This window comes from Lissotriton vulgaris, chromosome 5 (genome assembly GCF_964263255.1).
Source record: "Lissotriton vulgaris chromosome 5, aLisVul1.2, whole genome shotgun sequence".
Classification (NCBI taxonomy): Eukaryota; Metazoa; Chordata; class Amphibia; order Caudata; family Salamandridae; genus Lissotriton; species Lissotriton vulgaris.
In genome coordinates, this window is record NC_141693.1 from 877,695,340 (window position 1) to 877,705,926 (window position 10,587).

The window sequence follows — 10,587 nt, forward strand, 5'->3', positions numbered from 1 at the left end:
GCCCATTGACCACTCTAAGATGGCTGCCGGTATACCGGCAAGAGTCGGTCAGTCCAAACACCGAGTACACATCTAATTTTCGAGACAACCTCTAGGGGAGTACAATAATACCGAAGCTGAATGATAGTTAGATCAGGGGTCAAAAACAATAAATAAATAGGTATAAATATGAGGGTGAGGGTGATTTTAACGGCAAACCCAGCATAAACGTGACCCCACTAACCACTCTAAGATGGCCGCCGGTGCACTGGCCATAACCATACTAGTTAAAGGAAGCTACTACGTTTGTTCTATATTTAATAGTGAACGCGTAAACATAACCAGTAGCTCCGAAATATTAAAATGACAATACAGGGTAATAACAAATAATTAATACTTAATGTGAGGATAAAAATGAAAACAATCGATTAGCCCTGCAAAATACCAGGCAGAATCCAGTAAATAGTTGTGAACCGTGGACAATATAAAATGTCAGAGTTAAGTGTACTGATAATTGAAACAAGTTGCTGACAAATGGAAACCTTTCAAAAAAAGAACCGTGTTTACCATTCCAAGATGGCCACTGTGTGACCAGTAGAAAACATGTCGATGAAAATAAACAACATAGGCTGGCCCTAAGTTAATACTGACACCGCAAATACATTAAGAGCCTCCTCAAAAATATAATGACAACACGGGATTCGAGAGGCAATATGAAACAAATATAATGTTTTGTCGCGTTAAAACAAATAGTTATCGACTATTTCTACAAAAATAAGTTTTCGGCTATATATCGACTTGCGATTTGTGTAAAGCACAGCTTTCCAAACTGTGTGGCGCGACACATTACTGTGTCACGCCCCAACTGTAGGTGTGTCGCGTGAGGAGACGATTTCTGCCGGGTATCGGCAGAGTCGAGCTGCAGGGGCTCTTAGAAGGGGTGAAACAACAACAAAGCCCTAATATAGGGCTTCGTTGTTGTTTCACCCCTTCTAAGAGCCCCTGCAGCTCGACTCTGCCGAGCATTTCACAGCTCTTTAAAGACCTTGTGCATGTTAATAGGGCCTATTAACATGCACAAGGTCTTTAAAGACCTGTGAAGTGCTCGGGTGCGGCTGTGAGCGGTCCCGGGCTGCCACACACGACGGGGGGGAGGGGGATGAGTGGGGGCTGAAGCCATCTGATGCCAATGGGGGCGGGGGCTGAAACCCTTTGATGACTACATCAACCTCTTCTCAGTGAGTCCCCTAAATTAAGCGGTTCTGGAGTTCCTGATTTCGCCCCTTCCCATGGGCTTTGTCAGCAGTTTGTCCACATGAACCCGGGCCCAGTGCAGAGCGCGGCACATACTTTCTCCGATATTAAATCTGTGGTGGGAGGCTCGCCAGGGGGGGCTTTGTGAGAGCAGGAAATGACATGCAGTTTTAATTTCTGCAAGTATTGCGGAGCCGAACACGAAAACAACCCCCCAGACTGCATCTGCAAGGCAGGCCGCACCCCAAGGCGAGCAGCCGTCCCTGGGGGCTGAAAGGCTTGGATTTCCGGTAAAATGCGGTGCTTTCATGCACCTGAGCCAGTTTTAAAATTTTAGTGTGAACTTGTCGCTGTTGCTAAAGAAAGTCGGTGATTAAAGCGCATCTTTGCCTCCAGTCTCAGGTTCTCTGACGTTCATTTAGTTCAGTCTCCGGTTCTGTGATTGGTCAGTTCTGGAGTCCCCCACGGATCCTGTGACTGTGTTTTGAATACATTATGTGTCACTTTTAGCTTCCTCGCGGTGTGACAGTCCTCTCCCAGGCCCTTCCAATGCTTGTATGTCAAGAGTTGAAATGCCTCACAGCTGTGAGGGGTGTGTGCCTGTGGGGGTGTGCGTGGGGGGGGGGGTCGGCTGGGTTGTGTGGGGGGCTGTAGGGGTGTGTGTGGGGTGTGTGTGGGGGGTTGTGTGGGGTGTGTGTGTGGGGTGGTGTGTCTGTGGGGTGGTATGTGTGGGGTTGTGTGTGGGGTGGGTTGTGTGTGGGGGGTTGTGTGGGGTGTGTATGTGGGGGGGGGGTGGGTGTGGGGGTGTGTGTGTGGGGTTGTGTGTGTGGGTGGGTTGTGTGGGTTGTGTGGGGTGGGGTGGTGTGTGTGGGGCTGTGTGTGGGGTGTGTGTGGGGTGGGGTATGTGTGTGTGGGGCCTGAACCCACCATAGGTGGTTCAGGCTCGCTCGCTGCGCTTCCTCGCGTTATCGTGTCCCTGAAATTTTTTTCACAAAAAGTTGAGTCACCAACATGAAAAGTTTGGAAAGCTCTGGTGTAAAGTAAGAAAGGGTACAATTTTAGGGATCTGGAACATCTTAACATTAAACCGAGAAGCAGAAACCCATAAAAATAGGAACATTGGAACCGTTCCAAGATGGCCGCCGACATATCGGTATAAAGCATGCAGAGTAGAGTAAATAGTCATGGCTGGTCGGCAAATTAACATGATTGAAACAATTAAAGGATGTATATAAGCAGAGGGCGAAAGAGAGGAAAACCTCAGTTACAACCGGAATACTGAACAGGACGGTCAGTGAAGAGCTCCCAAGCAGGATTGCTTGACAAGTAAGTTGGGAACTGGGGAAAGGCTAGTAGGAACCTGTTTTTAAACTAAGGGGACCCTCCAGTAATAGATGAAGTGGTTTATTTGTAGGTTGATGAAAGGAACTCAAGCATCAACAACTCTGAAGAACAATTTTTTTTTAAGCCCAGACACTTCACCCCAAAGGTAAGAGCAGAGAGGTGATGCAGCAATATATAAACAGCAAACAAGAATTAAATTAGACTTAGATAAACTAATACCATCTATTTAATCCCTGCAGTGAGACTAAGGGTGACCTGGCCGTCCTGGTAACATCTAGACATTTATATATAGGTAAGAATCCACTAATCAGAAGACAGGATGGAGGGATAGAAATAAAATCCATACCATAAATAAAATTCATAATATCCACACAAAAAAATTCTTTTGGTAGTTGGAGGTTTTTCTACCAAAGGAAGAGGGAGTAAAGTGACAATACTTACCTTATGACAAGATATACTGGAAATTCAAAATCCAAGGTACTTAGAGGTAGGAACTAATAAACTCAAAGTGAATTCAACTATGGGCGATTTAAACTAGACCCATAATCTAAAGAGATTTCATTGTGTTTAAATTCATCCTTTGATAGGTGGCGATACCCCTTATCATAGAAAGAGAAAGCAAATCTGGAAAACACCAGCCTAAATGACTAGATACCGATGAAGTTTTAATTTAAGATACAGTTATGTAAAGGACAGATACATATGCAGTTTGCTAACAAATTAAAATTGGAAAAGAACCAGCCCCCTGTTATGGATTTGTAGTGTCCTCTGTTTAGTTTCGCCCAACATTGCGGGCAAATATCATGAATAAATACGGGAGTAAGAGGACCACAGTTGAGGTGTTAACACCAAACTGAGAGCCAATTACCAAATCCTGAATTGATAAGGGAAAAGAAGGGGGTAAATATCTGGAAGTGGACAAACTAATTTAAATCCTCTTCATGTTTCAGAACAACTTCTTAAAAAACGAAGTTGATCATTCTGCAACAACTTTTCAAGCTGATGGAATACAGCCAAATCAATAAACCATTTTAGGTAGGTTGATTGTGGGGAACGGGGTCGGGAGAATGAGAGTCGCCACGAGTTGGAGTCTATCTTTAACGAATTTTATTCGGTTTGAGAATACCGAGTTAGGTTCAAAAGGATTCAAGAACACAATATCCAGTAGGGTACAAGTCACAAACGTGGAGTCTCTCCGTTGGGAAACTTCCGGAATCTTCGGTTCCACTCTTGAGTCAACCGGAGGTGGCCGCAGGTCCGGAGATACACTCGGGAAAAGGAAAAGAAAAGCAGCCACGTTAGGGGCTGGGGTCAATATATACAACAGGTGAGAGGAGGGTAGGGTAGTGAGGGATCACCAGGGTGCTAAAACCAACTATAGCAGTCTTTTGAGTGTAGGCGACCGGCAAGGTACGGCGATAGTGACCACCCTCAGGCTACCCTGTGATTTAAACAACCCCTGAAAAAGCCCTTGTACCTTGTGGAGCCACATTTCTCCCCTGGAAGTGTGGCGGGGCGGCTTGTGGTAACGTTGGCCTCCTGGCTTGTCGAGTCTCAGCTCCAGGGGTCCCAGCAGCGGTTCCACGATAGTTCCTCCGTCTCCCTCCGTGGCGTCCTCCTCGTGCTTCGGCTGGCGTTCCGAAGGTTCCGCGCCGACAATCCAAGACGGGGCTTCCTTAAACGCCCCCAGCTCCTCTGATTGGGCAGTGTCAGATGACGTCCGGTCACCTGATTGGTCAACCGCTGGAGATGCCGGAGAACACGCCCCCAGCGTCACAGAAGCTGGATACAGAGATGAATGTACTGGAGGCAGAGCCGGGGAAACCCAGGAAACGTCCAAAGGATCCTGCGGACGGGGTGGAAAGGAAGAAATGTTAGCAGGTACACCCCGTCCGTCCGAGTCAGGGAGCTCATCTAGGTCAGGGAGCTCGGCTTCGTGACACATCCCACCCCCAGGATTGACCCGATCGGGGGGAATCGGATAGCGGTTCAGAAAGTCAACATTCCCCTGCAAGGAACCCTTTCGGTGATGGACCTCGATCTGGAAAGGCTGCAGGGCCAAGAACCAGCGCAGGATGCGATTGTTGTTCCCTCTGTTACGCTGGAGCCAAGTCAAGGGAGCATGGTCCGTATACAACACAAACGGCCTCCCTTCGAGATAGTATCCCAGTTTTTCCACTCCCCAACGGACAGCTAGGCATTCTTTCTCAATCGTAGAATACGCCTGCTCCCGAGGAAACAACTTGCCACTGATAAAGAGCACAGGTCTTTCAGCCCCATTCTCATCCTTCTGGGAAAGAACCGATCCAATACCAACCCCAGAAGCGTCCGTCTGGAGAATAAATGGCTTGAGGAAATCAGGAGAAATGAGAACAGATGAAGAAGTTAAAGCGTCCTTTAAAGCTTGGAAAGCCGAAGTCTGCACAACAGAAGGAGTGGGGAGTGCAGCAGACTTAATGTTCTTCCCGAGGAGGTCAGTGAGAGGAGCTGCCAAGCTAGCAAACTGTGCAATGAATCGGCGGTAGTAACCCACCAACCCCAAGAAGGCCCTGAGTTCTTTTTTTGTAGAGGGGTAGGGTAAGGCTTTGATCGCTTCCAGTTTCTCAGTCTGGGGCTTAATCTGCCCATCCCCTAAAAGGTACCCAAGATACTTGACCTGCTGGAAAGCAAATCGGGACCTCTTCGCATTGATGTGGAGATTGGCATCCCTTAGACTGGTCAGTATATTCCCAAGGTGTTTCAAATGGTCATCCCATGTTTTGCTAAACACTACAATGTCGTCCAGGTAGGCCGACGCATAGTGTAAGTGAGGTGCCAGCAGTGTATCTTTGACCCTCTGAAACGTTGCTGGCGCCCCATGCAAACCAAAGGGAAGTACCGTGAAGTGGTAATGACCAGAAGGGGTTGAGAATGCCGTCTTTTCCATATCTTTAGGAGCAAGGGGTATCTGCCAATATCCCTTGGTGAGATCTATGGTGGTGATGTACCGAGCCTCTCCAAGGCGTTCCAGTAATTCATCTACCCTAGGCAAGGGGTATGCGTCTTGTTTAGACACCCGGTTAACGGCCCTGAAGTCGATACAAAAGCGGATACTACCGTCAGGCTTCGGTACCAGGACCACCGGTGAGCACCAGTTGCTGTGGGAAGGAACTATGAGGATTTCAGCATACTGTCTACCTCGGCCTGGAATGCTGAGCGTCTTGCCTCTGGGATTCGGTAGGGCTTCTGTTTTACCACTGTATTGGGGAGGGTAGGTATACTGTGTTCCGCCAAGTGGGTACGGCCCGGTTGATCCGAGAAAACTACTGTATGAGACAAGAGCAGATTTTTAACTTCTTGTGGCTGGGTAACAGACAATTCAGGATTGATAGGAGCAGCACTGACTGTATGGTTTGTATCGAGTACAGGAGACACCACATTGACTGCCTGGGGGGGTGGCCCTAACCCTTTTTTAAGTATGTTGATATGATAAATTTGGGTTTTGCCTCTTCCTAACTGTACCAGGTAGGTAGTGCGTCCTATTTTCTTCAAAATTTTGAAGGGTCCCTGCCACTCCTTCCTCATTTTATGTGTAGAGGAGGGTAACAGAATCAAAACCCAATCACCTACATCCAGCACCCTCCACTTTGTACCACGATCATATAGGGTTTTCTGTTTGGTTTGAGCTACCGCTAAATGCTCGTGAGCAAGTGTCCTAAGTTTGTGTAGCCTGCTCTGTAGTTGCCTGGTGTAATCCAACAGGGCCTCAGCTTCCTGTGCTCCCTCAGTCTCCCAACTATCTTTCGTGATCTCAAGAAGAGTTCTAGGGGGTCTCCCAAACAACAACTCAAATGGAGAGGTCCCTAGACTGGACTGTTTCTGGCTACGGAGCACAAAGAGGGCCAGGGGCAATAACTGGTCCCAGTTCTTCCCATCACCCGACAACAATTTTTTCAAGGTTAGCTTAAGGGAGCCGTTGTATCGCTCAACCAAACCGTCTGTTTGCGGGTGATACACAGATGTCTTAATGTGTTTGATGTTTAACTGTTTGCATACCTGTTGCATCAAACGGGAAACAAAAGGGGTGCCCTGATCGGTAACGATCTCTTTTGGAAAACCCATGCGAGAGAACACTTCAACTAACCTCTGGGCTATCGCTGTTGAAGTGGCTGCTTTAAGAGGAAAAGCCTCGGGATATCGCGTGGCGTAATCAACCAAGACCAGGGCGTACTGATGTCCTCGGGAGGATTTCGGTAAAGGGCCGATTAAGTCCATTCCTATACGATCAAATGGGACCCCTATAATAGGCATGGGTACCAAAGGGATAGGAGGGGGGGTGTAGGGGTTCCGTTTCTGGCATATTCTGCACTCCTGACAATATTTTTGTACTTGGGCGTAAATACCTGGCCAGAAAAAGTGTCGCAATATGGACTGACTCGTTTTTTCTACCCCAGAGTGGCCAGCTAACAGATGAGCATGACCAAAAAACAATATCTGATCACGAAAGTCATTCGGGACCAGCAGTTGAGGTTCAGCGTCAGCCTTGGCGAGTCTATAAAGCAGGCCATTCTTTTCAACAAACGTGGGATAACTTCTAGTGGACGGATCTTGTCCGTTTCGTGCAACCTGCCATGCATTGGTGAGACTTGCATCGCTCAATTGGGCAGTCCTAAAATGGGTGTCCCTAGCCCAGGGTTCTGCAGCTAATAAGGTATCACGGGGAAGGGACAAGTGGTGAAGGGTGTTGTCATGGCCGGGTTTTCTGATTAGATGGGATCAGCCCCTAGGGGCCCCTCAAACCCAGCCAGAACGTAACCACCTCCCTCCTCAGGACCATCTATCCAGGCACCTGGGTACCTACCTGAGGATGGGGAACTCGCAATATACAAGCTCATATTATTAGAAACACCACTAAATCTATAGGGATACTAAGAATACTCACTGATTACTAAGGATAACTTATAGTCTCGCGGCCACTCAGACCCAGACTAATCTACCCTGGGGCAGATATGACACACAATCCGGTGCGTCTACACACGTGGGTCTGCATCCCCAGTGCTCTCCCTTATTTCCAAACGGTTCGCAATCCGGCAAACCTACACGCCAGTATCCCCCTGACGCTCTCACTTACACAAGCCACAATCCTGTGGGTATCCACGCTGGTAATCCAACCCAGCGTTCTCACTAACGCCGCATATCAACGACGACCACATTCCTATGAACACCTTCAGTTATATGTTGGGGAAGTCTCTCTCTCCCTATTCCCTAAGGGCTTGCTACTACAATAATATTATGGGATAGCCGAATTACTTAGTGTCAACAATTCCCTAGCTCAAGGGCTCCCTGTTCTCTCTATTTACTCAGACTTACCGGATCAGGGGCAGCATCTGTTCTGGCTGTAACATCTGACTAGGAGAAAAAGGTTACCTATGCTTTGGAACAGAAGACGCTGTTTACAGGATTATGGGAGGGTGTACTAACTTGGTCCCTTAGTTGCAGATCTCCTCTCTCCCTCACTATTACTTACCTGATCAGGGGTAGCATCTGTTCAAACAGTAATACCTACCAGGAAAGGAGATTACCCTCACTGTATGGGGACAAAGATATACACACTATGTGATTGAGTTATTTCTTGATTTAAGCGCTCCTACTCCCTTCTGATCCATCAGTGGCTCAACGACAACTGGCTAGAAGCCAGGCTAGCTTTATCATAAAAAAACTCATGCACACTAATTCACTAATTAATGGGGATGTTTATTGTAGCAATAATAAAATAAACATATACAAAACTATGGGGTCTCTATAACTAGCAGTAACTTTAACACACCGCTGAAAGAAAAGGATTAGACATACAATTTATTTGCGGGGTAGCAGGATACTTTAACACACCGCTGAAAGGGAAAAGATTAGACATACAATAGCCTAGGGAATAAAGACAAGATTAAGATGCAAGTGTACTAGTTCAGACTACCTCACCTATTAGAAGGAAGATTTCTCTCTCTCTGACTCTGGTGGGATCAGGGCTCTCTCTGCCTCTGGTGGGATTAGGGCTCTCTCTGTCTCTCCCTCCTTCACCACATCACCACGCCTCTGGTTCAGTTGCTCCAGCTGACAGCCTTCTTTGATGCTCTCTGCACTGCTTTCTCTCTCCTCATCTTCAGCAATCGTCTGCCTTCTTTCTCCATTCAAGAACTGCACTCTATTCTGCAGCTCCAGCAGACATCTTCTCTCTCTCTCCAAGCTGAACTGAGCTCCAAGCTGAACTGAGCTCCCAGCTGTTCTGAGCTCCAAGTTGTTCTGAGCTCCAGGCTGAACTGCACACAAGCTGGAATGAACACTCCTCCTTTCCTGCAGCTCGCTAATATGGATTCCCCTCCCCTCATGGAAATTTCCAACAGAGGGCTGTCTCCTACCGAATTCCTGTGCCAGCTCCCAGGCTTCCACGCAACCGCAGTGCGCATCTGCATGTTACGTCTGGGCCCAAGAGAAAAACACATTCCTCGGATAAGAAGCAGTCCTAACTGGATTTTCCTCTAGCACACAACAGCCTTAACTATAAACTTTACCTTTACCCTGAAAAGCCTCTCAGCTCCATCAAGATGGAGTCCCTCTAGCTCTAGGCCTGTAGGCCTGAAAGGGATGAAATGCCCCTTAGCTCTGCCAGAATACCTACATAAACCATACCAATGTGTCAAATATGTCAAAGCCAATAGGCAATAGACAGGTTAGAGTCAAGAATAAGGGATCTATCATCATATTAAGCAGCTATCCTCTTCTAGGTCTGGATGAAAGGGCTTAAAAGGGCCAACACAAGCTAAGAATACCTATCCTAGATGTGAGCAAGACTAAGATCTATATCACTGCTAAATAGAGCCAAAAACTCTGCCATTACAGGTGTCTAACAACAAAGTGCTGAATGAAGGGTTATCTGTCCCTATGAATATGGGTTCAGGTAAACCAGCCATAACTCCCACAACAACTTCCATGTTTTTCCCTGAAGGCATGTAAAGCGTGACTTTGGCTACAGGATACTCTTTAACGTCCCCATGGACACAACGAATACTGACCAGTCTCCCCTGAATGAGAGAGTTGCGGTCTACCAGCTCTTCTCTTATAACTGAATGTTTGCAGAAGGAATCTAACAATGCTCTTATACTAGTACCGTTCAAAGAGACCCGTACATAGAAAGTGGTTCCGGTTTCTTGAGCATACAGGATGGACCTTGGGGCATAGCTCACGTCCATAGGTTCGTCTTCTCTTCCTTTTTTTCCGACAAAACCGAGCAATATGACCCCATTCTCCACAGTCATAACATTGAGGTCCTGAATTGGGAAGTTCAGGTCGTTGGAACCGCACCTTTGGTGGATCTGGGATAGGTTTTTGGAATTTTTTGTCAGTTTTAACAGGTGGCAAGACTTTAGCAGTTTTTTCTGGTTCCCTCATATAAGGCTTACCCTGAGCCCGGGCGTAACAAGTTGCCATTTCTATAGCATGCTCCAACGTTAAACCTGCATGTTGCTTAAGCCACCTCTGAGTGCTATAGGGAAGGGCCTCGATGAATTGTTCAAGATATACTTTGTTCATAATGGCGTCGATGTTTTCTTCATGGGGCTTTAGCCATAAGTCCGCAGACTCCTTTAATTTGAAAAACAAGGTTTTGGGTAAATCCCCGGGTGACCCTTTCTCTTGACGAAACTGCAGTTGATAGGTTTCCTCTTCTACCCCCAACCTATCGAGGATAAACTGTTTTACTACCGCATAAGCAGTGGTTCCATCCCGGTTCACTGTCTGATAAGCTGCCTGGGCCTCACCAACTAACAAAGGCGCCAAATAGAAGGGCCACCTATCGCCAGGCCAGGAACTGGCTCTTGCCGCTCTTTCAAAGTTCAAAAAGAAAGCAAGGGGGTCCTCGCCTGGACTAAACTTCTGTAACGGTACAACAGTGCCCGGAGGTGGAGCTGTAGCCCTTCCCTGTCCTAATACAGTCATTAGTTGTGTTTGTCCCTCCTCCAATTTTAGAATGTTATCGGA